The sequence below is a fragment of the Rhamphochromis sp. 'chilingali' genome (assembly GCF_963969265.1).
Source record: "Rhamphochromis sp. 'chilingali' genome assembly, chromosome: 2".
NCBI classification, from domain to species: Eukaryota; Metazoa; Chordata; class Actinopteri; order Cichliformes; family Cichlidae; genus Rhamphochromis; species Rhamphochromis sp. 'chilingali'.
Window position 1 is genome coordinate 28907486 of NC_137930.1, and position 12049 is coordinate 28919534.

General features: G+C 39.2%; 1 protein-coding gene and 1 long non-coding RNA gene across 2 annotated transcripts in view; both read right to left on the reverse strand.

Moving 5' to 3' along the window:
* LOC308392631 (matrix metalloproteinase-17-like) overlaps nt 1–12049 on the reverse strand; it is a 98616-nt gene that overhangs the window by 74009 nt on the left and 12558 nt on the right. The gene's annotated exons all lie outside the window — the stretch shown is intronic.
* Nucleotides 8660–10257, reverse strand: LOC308392632. The gene is made up of 3 exons (XR_013970851.1): nt 9975–10257; nt 9200–9288; nt 8660–9000 (listed from the first exon to the last, which is right to left on the reverse strand). It is a non-coding gene; the product is annotated as an uncharacterized lncRNA (long non-coding RNA).

Consider the following 12049-nt stretch of genomic DNA (forward strand, 5'->3'; position numbering starts at 1 on the left):
CTTGTTGGAGATGGGAGTCTGTACAGTCTGACACAGAAAATAACCTAGATGTAGCCTAATTAAATGACTGCGAACAGAGAAAAACAAAGTGAGACAACTGCTCATTGTCTTCCTGAAACTGTGCTGCTTGTTCAAGCAAAGCAAAAGTTGGTGCTGCACTAAAAGTCAAGATTCATGCGCGTGAGGAATAATTTGGGCACATAATTAAAGCGCAGCCAAATTGCTGATCTGTCAGTTATTAGTGAAGTGTTTGAAACAGCAGGGGGTTGAGACAAAAAGGCTGTGTGGAAAGATGGGAGAGGACAAGTGAATGATTTTGACAGGAAAGCTATTTAGCTGGTTACATGTGATTTCACTTTCATGTGTTTTGCAGCAGAAAGACATTCGTCTCACCCTCTAGATGGATGGACGAAAACTAAATTCTCAAAATAAGCTGGCTTAATAAAAAGGTACTTTTCTCCTCCCTCAGTTTGGACCTTTTTCATACAGAGCACTTTTTATCACCTCACAACTAAACATTTCTATTTCCATTTCCAATGTTTGACTATGGTGGATAGCTGTTAAAATGTGATTTTGTGTTTGTGTACACAGAAAAATATTGATCATAGCTCATGCCTCATGCTGATTCTGTACACTGTTGGCGAGTCTCCTATGGGGCTGGCTGTTTAACCTTCTTTATGGCTCATGTTTGCTTCCCATTCCCCACCTTGTGAACGGTGCTGGTCGACAAATATGACGCTTTTGCAAGGCACGCTTTGTTGTTGTTTGATTAAGTTGTAACCTCACATAGGCGCTGCTGTTGCCACAGCTGGGCTGGAGACATGAGTTTACAGTCTTGTTGGTTTTTACTGCGACTTTAATGATGTATCAGTACAGAAGCTCAGAGACTGACAGAAAGTACAGCAGGAGATGTTGCAAAAGCTTAAAAACATAACACTTTCTTGGAAAAACTCAAATTATTTGCTTGCGGTTTTGACTTCTCCAGTGCTAGCGGAGATATTATGTTTTTTTGAGTGTGACTGCTATCGTAGTGCAACAAGTACTTACACCCTCAGTGCTTGTATAAAGGGTACAGTACTGTGGCGACTTCTCTGTTTGCATGCAAAGCAATCAATGTGGCAGCTATAAACGGGCCATTAACTGCCTCTCCAAGGCGCTCTGGAGCCCACCACTACCTCAGCTCCTTGTTTTCATACCGTTTTTCATCTAATTGTTATCATACGTGCTACCATTTATGCCATCTATGAACTGTCCTGGGGGATCTTGCTGCTTTTAAATTTCTATATATATATATACACCTGTGGAAGGCCAGAGCCATAGCACTGAATATAAATTGGTACAGAGGGAATAACAATCTTCTTTTATCTAATATGATGAAAAAGAGAAGTGGGGGGAAATGGACAAGCTCAGCAAAGTAAACAAGCTTTTGAACTCCTTACCAGATGTTGGCTGCAGTGTGCAGCATGTCTGCTAAACAAAAAATGTATTTTTTTTTTGTGTGAAAAATCTTTTCATCGACATCCTGGAAACACAAGTGTTTCTGGACTATGATTGGCCTGTGACATCACATCCTGTTTTTTTGCGCCCGTATCGTTAGGCTGTCAGCCAGCAGTCACACATAATGAGTTCTGTGACGATGGTATCATCGCAACAACCTCTCTCCAAGCAGAATCCGTTTTGCATCAGTGCATCTGATCTCCTCTGCCCCACAATACCTCCCTGTTTAGCCATGGTGAACAGCTGCTGAGTCCCTTGATCTTCAGCCTCACTGACAGGAAATGAGTCACTGGGAGACATTTAACCCTTCAACCTTATGACACTCGAAGGGTCACAAAGTAGCACAGTCTATTAATGTGTTTACATTGTTTCTTAATAGCGTGAGGATGAGGTCAGATCTGTGGCACACCTCTTGGACTTTTAAAGGTTAAAGAGAAAAGCGTGAATTTACACTAAATGTAAAGTGGTTTTTTTTTCAGATACGATCATGCAAGTCCATTAATAACTGCCAATTAAAAATGTTAAAGTAAGCATCTTCTTGGGTTCCTAATTCTGCAGCTGAATAAATAAGTAGACTTAGTGTTGTTTGTCAGAAAAACACGACAGAAAATGTTTCATACACACGATGCAAAAGTCATAAAAAGCAGAAAAAGGACGTATCTACTGATGTTTGAAGATAGTGATGTGGATCTTCTTTAAGCTACAGTCACACTAGGGAAAAGAGTGATTGGAGACTGCTGCACGCCCAAAATTATTGCAGCTGTGTGCAATTAACTTGCAATCTCTTCACCTTTTAAATGGCCATTTCAAAGACAGGACCAAGTCTCAGACTACTCGCAGTCAGTTGGTTTCTTCAGCTTTGTTTTATTGCCATTTTATCGCCATCTTGACACAACAGAGTCAGTCTGCTATCAATTTTTGATTGAACTGGGACAACTTGGCACTTAAATGCAATCTGTTTACGATAATACTGCAATTAACTGTGAAAAATCTCAAATCTATTGCCGTCTGTTGCAAACCTGTTGCCCTCTACATCAGTTGTGTAGTTTTGTATTGGAGCCAAGTGCGGACTCACCACCAGTTGTGACTGTTTCAGTCAGACTGGCCAGAACTTAACAGCGGGCTAATTTATAATTCCTAAATTTCTACACAGACAGGCACCGGAGGTTCATTTCCTTTATCACCAAGAGCAGTGCAAATTTTCAGCTTAAAAATGAGGGCACATGTAAGTTAAGTGCAGGTTTTAAGCATTTGTTTCTCTTTGAAAACTATGTGGCTGTTCAGAAAGATGAGAAGAGGCTGACAGAGAATCAATATGTTTATAATATAAGAGTGAACTCCTCTTTTACAAATTATTGGGGGCTGTGTGTGGTCCTGAGAACCAAGACTCATGTGGAGCGATTTATGCAAAAATGTTAATGTAAAATCTGTGTGTAACAGCTGACATGTATGATGTGTAGAAGAACACAAAACATTTGATGTCAGACCCCAAGCTGTTAAAATGCCTTGCTATGAGGGGGTCGCTGAAGAAATGTCACGTGTGTGGTTTTTTGGCTTAAATGGTGATGATGTTGCAGCTCCTGTGATGGACAAACAGAGCAACCACACTCCTGAGTGAAAAGATTAACCCTAACCTGACTGTCATTCACTGCATCATTCACAGATGAATGAAGAGCATCACAGAACCGAGACATTTTCACACATTTATTAACTTATAAAGAACAAATATCTGCTGCTGATCTCAGTGGAACAACTTGCCTCCTCGTCTGTATGGAGATTTACAAATGTAGGTTTTAAAAAATAGGTAATGTACTGAAGACAACAGCAGGAAAGCAGAAGAAAATCTGTTATCAAACCAGATTGTTTTCTTAGGAACTTACTGTAGTCTAATATTAATTCTTTCTGAAAACATTCTGTGCTGTTGCATTAAGTAGCACAGCTGGTCAAATAGCACTGAGTGGATGGGGAATTTCATTCTGGCATGTTAAACGGGTTTGTATTGTTGCGTTTGTAAGTGTCTGAAAAGCAAAGGTTGAAACTGGGAATATTGCACATACTAATTTAACTTAAACTTACCCTAACTTCAACATATTATAACATTCAGACATTAGTCAAACACATACCATGTAGTCACATCTATAGCTACGTTTCGACTGTGTGCGTTTTGACACATATGAAGTAACAGAAAGAATAAAAAGAGAAACAATAGTGAAAGATCACTGTGTAGAAATGTGACTAAAAGCCTGAAACAGAGTGCAACGTGCTCAACCTCTGAGTGACCACTTTTAATTGCAAGAAAATTACAGACAATCATGTGTTAATTGCTGGTGATCATAACTTGTCTGCAACTCATTTGTCTGCAATGCTTGACTCAGCTGGTTGCCAACTGGTTCTATTCCTATATAAAAATAAGTCTACCTAGCACCTATGTCATTTTGCAATTAAATCATCCTGCAGCAGCAAAGTAACTGTGGAGGACAATTTTTCTTTCTGTTTTGAATCTACTAGACTGGACTAAACATAAGCAGCTAATGTAAATTTTTATATGTAGAGGTTTTTTTTTTTTTTTGCCAATTTGGGATTTTACCAATTTGTGGCAGTTAATCCTGCTAATATACAAGATACCAGACTCCAGCACCCTCTTTTTGTCATTTCATTGCCATCCTATCGCAGTGATCGTTGATAACAAGTGATCGTAGACCTGCTTGTTGTCTTCAAAGTAACCATTTAAAGGCAACAAGATCGCAAGTTTGTTGCATGTGGTCAAAAATATTTTTGGTCATGTAGTAGCCAAAAATGATCAAATTCACTGTACTCCTCGAAAGCAAACTAGTTGCTACTGGCAGCTTTTAAAGATGTGTTTTATTGTATCCCTTTCTTTTAATCTTGATAGGTATGTTACCTTGAATTGAATCATATCATGATTTTCTTTTGCATTGTCTACTGTGTGATCAAAGAGTAATGATTTGCTATAAAAGTTATAGCACCTACACTGAACCAAAAATAATCACAAAATACGTTGTACTGGTAGTGTCTTTATTTTAAAATGACCCCTTTCTCGATGCACATCCATTGCCCGACCGGGCTTATTTTCACACTTCCAATTCAGAGAGAATCTCCACAGACATGGACATCAAATGTGGTAAATATGGCCATTATGTGCAGTGTAATTGCATACTACAAGGGCTACATATTGATATTTGATTGGTAGCAATTTCAAATAACTGGCAAGGAAATACATGCACAGGTATTTAATATCATTTTTGATTTCTCAGATTGTGCTCCCTTTCTTTAGTGCCACAAAACATTTTCTACAAGTCCCAAACCACATAGCAAAAGAAAATTCCTGATGCGTGTAATTATTATGAATATACAAACATTTTGCTTGAGAAGAGAAATCTACAGTAGTTAAAATCAGGATCTGGGAGGTAAGTTCTGAGAAAAAAAAACAACCCAAAAAGATCTATAATCAAGAAACAGCTTTGACTAGACAGAGATGCTAATCTTTCCAGTCTGTAAAAAAAAAAAGTCACTTAAAAGCAATATGAGACTATAAATGTGTATCACACAGATGTGAATGTCTCACATCAAACAGTCTTCTGCCTCTAATGTTGCTCTCCAATGAGGACATTTCTTTCAACTGAATTTCATCAGAACATCTATGGGTTCTGCAGCAGGCGCTAAGATGGTATCATTATTCAAAGCAGTTGTAACAGCTTTAGCGTTTTATAGCAGGAGCTTATACTGAGAGATAGTTTACTTATTAAAGTATTACACTGGGATGATATAGGATCCAAGGAATGAGAGCTTGCTTAAGTGTATTTGACTGAGAAGCTCCTGAAACCATTCCAAAGGCATATCCTGAGTGTAAACACAATTTACTGACGAAATTAAAGATTTAGTCTCATTTGTGCAAACAGATAAGATCAAAGAGGGAGAATATAGGGGGATAGAAAGAGAGGGAAATTGGGGATGACATGCAGCCTGAATGACACATTTAATTGAACAGAAAATTGAGGCTGGATTGCCAAGCAAGTATAGGAGTGAGAATTAATCCAGGCCTGCAAATCATCCGTCTATTTTAATGCATTTTTTTCCTCAGCTCACCTTTCCTCTCAGTGAGCACTTACCCCTCTCATCTTTTTGCATGTTTCCATGAATATGTTTTCAAGGTTTATAGCTTGTTTAAAATCCTCGAAGTGAAGCAGCATTTTTAAGGGCCCATGCTAAAACTACGCATCGACTGCAGTTTTCTTGGCCAATTACAATTTCAGATTTCTCCCTAAGTTTGACCTGCTGATAACGATTTCTGCAAATTCCAGTTTCCTCTCTAAGATATATAACTGACTGTACATATAAAGAAGTTAAATAAAAAACCAACCAAACCAAAAAGCAAAACAAAAAATAAACCCAACCAACCAACCCCCAAATTTTTAATAGTAAAATAAATTATTGTAGGGCTGTCCTGGTTGACACGCCTCTGCAATGTTGCGTGGAGATCAGGGGCAGTCCCTGTGGACTGGCAGACCGGGGTGGTGGTCCCCATCTTTAAGAAAGGGGACCGGAGGGTGTGTTCCAACTACAGGGGGATCACACTCCTCAGCCTCCCTGGGAAAGTCTATGCCAGGGTGCTGGAAAGGAGAGTTCGTCCGTTAGTCGAACCTCGGATACAGGAGGAACAATGCGGTTTTCGTCCTGGTTGCGGAACACTGGACCAGCTCTTTATCCTCTCCAGGATACTTGAGGGTGCATGGGAGTTTACCCAACCAGTCTACATGTGTTTTGTGGACTTGGAGAAGGCATTCGACCGTGTCCCTCGGGGTGTCCTGTGGGAGGTGTTGCGGGAATATGGGGTGTCTGGCCCATTGCTACGGGCCATTCGATCCCTGTACAACCATTGCAGGAGCTTGGTTCGCATTGCCGGCAATAAGTTGGACTCGTTCCCGGTGGGTGATGGGCTCCGCCAGGGCTGCCCTTTGTCTCCGGTTCTGTTCATAATTTTTATGGACAGGATTTCTAGGCGCAGCCAAGTGGCGGAGGGCTTTCGCTTTGGTGGCCTCAGAATCTCATCTCTGATTTTTGCAGATGATGTGGTTGGACATTAGTTTAGTTTTTTTAGCTACATCTGGTGAAGTTGTGGTAAAATGCTGGTATTAGCCTATTCGTCGTAGCAAGCTAGCCTGAAGCTAATATTTGCTAAATTTAGGGACACCCGTGTCTCTTCAGGAGTTGGAGGCCGGTGTTCTAGGAGCGGATCTCAGGATCTCAACAGGCAGTGTTGGGCAGTAACATAATACATGCACCGGCGTTACGTATTTAAAATACAAAATATGAGTAAATGTATCCGTTACAGTTACTGTTCAATAGGTGATATTGAGAATACAGTTAGTTTGTTGAAATAAATGGATTACATGGCGGTATTTTCCTGTTTCATATGTTAGGCTATGGTCTCTATTTTTGGTAATTCCACACCGGTGGAAACCCAAACAAAACACGCAATAAGAGCCTCTAAAAACTATTATACAAAAATTATTTAATATGAAGGCAATAGCAGAGTGTTACAGGCAACGCCCTAAACAATGTAGCCTCATGGGCAGTGTAGTCCGTGCTGCAGGGAGAATGGACTGCCATACCCGTTATGTGTCTGTGAGCGAGGGAGGGAGAAAAAGGAAAAGTACGAGCTGTCACGGAGCAGAAACGGGAGCTGGAAGCATGTAAATATAATAATAACCACTGCAGCCAAGAAGAGAGCCTGACGAGCCCAGCTGTAAGTAAGCTGTTAAGGCTCGACTGTACACCGTGTTCGTGTTTTCCTCCGAAACAATAAGCAGCCTTTCAAAGCCTCTCTCTGTCTCTCGCTAGCAAACTTGACCCAGACAACAAAGTAAAGCTAGTTTTCAGCTACGAGCCCGACACGAACCGGATGTATTAGCCAGAGGTCCCTTTACTACGGTTCGGAGCCGCTGACCTGTTTTATATACGCGCTGAATAGTTTTCTACACGAGATCGCTGCAAAAAGTACAGCCTTACCTAATGTCCACCTACTGTTACTCATTTATATTAAGATTTTAACATCTAGTTGGTACTTCTATAATCTTTGGTGGAATACATTTTAAAATTAACCTTCCCAACACTGTCAACAGGTTAGCACCTCATACCACAGTGCAGCAAAGCAGTCTCCTGAGTGCTGGGAAGGACAAGCCCAGAACCCAAAACAGACAGTGCAGGAGATGACAAGGTTAGTAATTGTATGGTGAAAATTATACTTTGTTATCTTGATTGGCAAAAGAAAAGTAAATACAAAATCTGCTTCTCACATTTAGGGCATTTCCAAGATTTTTTTTCCCCAAAACTTCTTCAATTTCTTTTATTACAGCTGTCCTGTGCCAGAAGTTCTGTTGACCCACAGTGAGAGGCATCATTTCAGAAACACCAGGAAGACTGAAACTCGTCGCCGGGATCAAGCAGGGCTCGTGATCTTCACCAGCAGCTCCCTCACAAGAAGGATAAACCCAGCATTTCATGAACACTGATGGAGACCTTTGCTTTGTGTAATGTTAGAAGTACTCAGATAATCCTCAGAGGGTCTGGACTTTTACATAATATAATAGAATAGAATTCAACTTTGTTGTCATTGCACAGGTACAGGGCAATGAAATGCAGTTTACATCCATCCAGAAGTGCTTTAGCCATGATATAGATATATTACATATCTATATTATTGCTAATATATATTGTAAGTATATTACAGAAATGGGTCTATTATGGTATGTTACAATGTACATGGTATGAAGTATGTACAGGCTGTAGTGAGTACAAACTATGCACAGGCTATGAACAGGATATAAATATGAAAAACTATACAGAAATCTGAGATATACAGTTATACAGAAATGTGAACTATGCAAGTTATAAACAGTTGTAGGATTAAAAATTATATGTACAGAATGATTATTTACACAGAACTATACAGTAGTGCAGTTAAGTAATAGCTATAGCTATAAGCTATAGTAATAGCTTTAAGTCCTGTAGAAAGTTAAATATATGTTGTGCTCACTGGTTACTCTGGTATGAATGACTCTGAATTACTTTATGATAAATAACACACTATTGTCAAAAAACAGTGAAAGAATTCCAGATCACAAGTTTTTAGTTCAAATATAAGTAACAACCATTGACTTTAATCAGGTTTTATTTAATTGTGTCAGTGTTTAAAACAGAAGTTGTGCAGGTCTGAGATCAGCAGTTTTCTGAAACACCAAACTGAGGTACTGTTAATGCTGATGTATAGTGACACAGTTACAGGGGTGATTAATCCTTTTGACTTTTTGTCTTTAAATTTATCAATAAAACAGCTGCAGCTTTCACTGACAGCACATGTGGTACTTTAACCTTTGTACTGTTTTCTTCAGTTAATTTTGGAGTTACTACAAAGATTGAAGATATAGGATGATCTGTCTGCTGTCACTGGGTGGTGCTGAGGTCTAAATCTGAGGACAGCTCCTGTAATCACAAACAGAACAGAATCATCACAAACTGAAATATAAAGTTTATCTCTCAAATCTGAAATAGAGCAGATCCTTCTCCGTCCTCACACACTCGGGATCTGAAGTTGTTCAGTCCTACAGTTCTGCCGACAGCTTTTTATTTTTTTTATTTGTTTTAAAGGCCTTACTAACACATTTTCTAATATCATGTTTACCTTTGAGTTGTTGATGCTTTATAAATGGACATCTGCAAAGATGAGATGATGGAGCAGGTTTCAGTCGAGGTTCAGTCTGCTGCTGCATCCTGGTCACAACATACAGAGGTGTTATCAGCTCAGTATTGAACAAGAAATATTAATGTTTCAAATTATTTGTCCTAAAGGATGCAAGCTGTACAGAGTACTGAACATGTGACTTTGTGAACATAATTCATTAAAAATAATTTGGACAGTTTTTTAACCTGAATATTTGTAACAAACTCCGTAAAAAAAAATAAAATAAAAAAAAGCTAAAAAAATAACCAGGTGAAAAATGTAACATTTTAACTAAAGCTGACAAGCGGAAGTAGTTGGTTTCAGTACATAAGTATCAGGCTTTGCTATTTAATCCGTAGCTATTGACTAATGAGGGGAATTTAAAAGTTGGCTTTAATGTCCTTCCACATGTGGAAAGCGACAGAAAACATGCTGCTGTTTGCACATATTTAATAATCAGCTCTGCACAGGAGCAGAAGCAGAGTCCAGCCCGTTGCTCTTACAGTATAATACTCATAATAAAAGTACAGTAACCGTGGTTAGTCACCGAGCAGCCCGGTGCGTTTCTCTTGATTTCTTTAGTCAGGGTAAATTCCTTCACCTGCACGGGGTAGCTAAACGAACTTTACAAAACATGTTTCCCCGACAGCCGAGTGCTCATTTTAGCTAGCTAGGTCCTCAGGTAGCTAGCTAAGGACCTAAATTACGGATTAGCTTACAAACACATTTAACTTACCAAAAATAATGCGGTGGGGCCTCAGGTCCTCCTGTCCGGTAGTCCAATTTACTGAAGAACACCTCAGGCTGTCACTTTGAAATAGTCGGTAATGTAAACGCTGGACCTCTCGGCATCTGCCATTCCCGAACAGACACGTGCGAGTTTGTCCGTGACCGCAGCCGCGTCGTCAGTGTTTTCTCCAGTCATTGGTCAGCATTATAATATATGCAAATACATGCGGGTCGGAATCCCCGCCCCCCAGCGCGCCCCCGTACGCCAAAACAGTGCCAGCAGAGTGAAACTGAAAAATGGTTTGAAACCGGAAAAAAATGGATTGAAACCGAAAAAAAAAAATTGTAAGCAAAAACAAAAAAATTACAGTTTCAATTAATTGTTTTTCACTATCAATTTTTTTTCGGTTTCAATACAAGATTTTTCAGTACATTTATTTCAGTTACAATATTTTTTTTCGGTTTCAATATTTTTTTCGGTTTCGTTTCAAGGTGGCATCGTTCTGATTCCATAAGAGCGTTGGATAGCTTTAGCTTTTGCCTTTGTCTGCTTCTTTAACATTAAGCTAGGTGAAGGAGATTTGTTGCAGGTGGTCCACCCCACGGTTTACTTTGGCAAACTTTCTGTCTTCATTCACAACTAAGAGTTTCCTTGCTAAGATCATGTTAGTGTGTGGAAATGAGTGTGCACATGGTTGTTTGCTTCACCGTGGAACGCTGACAGGCCATTCAGCTGACCACGAACATTGGAAATCTTCCCATTTCAGTCCATGGCTGGTTGACTTTTACATCGCTAAACCATTAGAAAATAAAGATTTGCTTTGTCGTTTGGTAGTGCTAATACTAATCTATCTGAGATAAATTTATCTGATAATTTTTATCTGACATAGGTAATAGCACAAGTGCAAAATTTCATGGAAACAGGACTTTCTCTCAGCAGAGAAGGACGGCCAATTTTATGTATGATAAGCTTCACTTAAAACAAGAGGCAGCCCTACTTAAACTGAATCAGTGAGTCAGTCATGACTCGAGCAGTTTGAAGTGTTGCTCTGGTCACCTCTACCAGTGTGCTCCTGGTGCTTTGTCAAAAATAAATGTTTCTCAAACATTGGGTAGATCTCAGTGCCGTTATCCCAGAGATACATTGTCACAAGACACTAAATATACTTGAAGTTGCTAATTTGATTGTAAATACAGAAAATACAGAAACATTTCAACAAAGAATTAGATTTTTCTGGATTGTAATATTTTTTGTATAGAACTATGCATGCCTTCATTTTCCTAACCACTGATGCAAGCCTTCTTGCGGGGAGGTGGGAGTGCACGAGCCTTTCCCATTTGTCATATGGAAAGAGACGGGTTACACACTGGACAGGCTGCCTGCCCATTACAAGCCCTTACAGAACTATATATGAACAGTTCATTTGTAAAAGCCTCTAAATGTTACCTCCTTCAAAAGTGAGAAAAGGCTATCAAGCAAAAGCTCTCACTGCGTAGTATACGATAAACAAATGTCATCATTTCAAATCTTACTAAATCTCCCACTGAGTCTCTTCCAAAACATGTTTTGTTTTTTCCTGGCAGAAACTTCAATTCCCTTTGTCAGCCAAAGCTACTATATCGACAACACCACTAATCAGAGGAAGCACATTAGATCGTGTGACACTCAAACAGGTCAAGTCCCATTTATCAGCATGTTCAGGCTTTTATCATAATGTTGCTTGACAAGTTAATGTATAAATTTGTATCTTAGCTCAATTGATATGACAATAGTACACTCATTTTTAGTTACTCATACTGGTTATTTGTTTCTCAATTATTTTTGACTCCTATCATTTTTTTATATTCATTTAATATTTATCTTTATGAATTTTAGGCCCAGGGGGTGGTGCAGATTTTGTGGAATATCTTTAATGCCTACGTTTAGCAACAAAGTGTGCTGTTATTTTGTGTCATTCGCGGTTACTGCTAATCTGTTTGTGATTATTTCTTTCATTCTTCTTCTTTCCAGCTGCATCTTTAATTTTCCACCAATTTCCTATGTGTTGTGCGAAGAGCTGGACTTTAAAAAAAATCATAAAA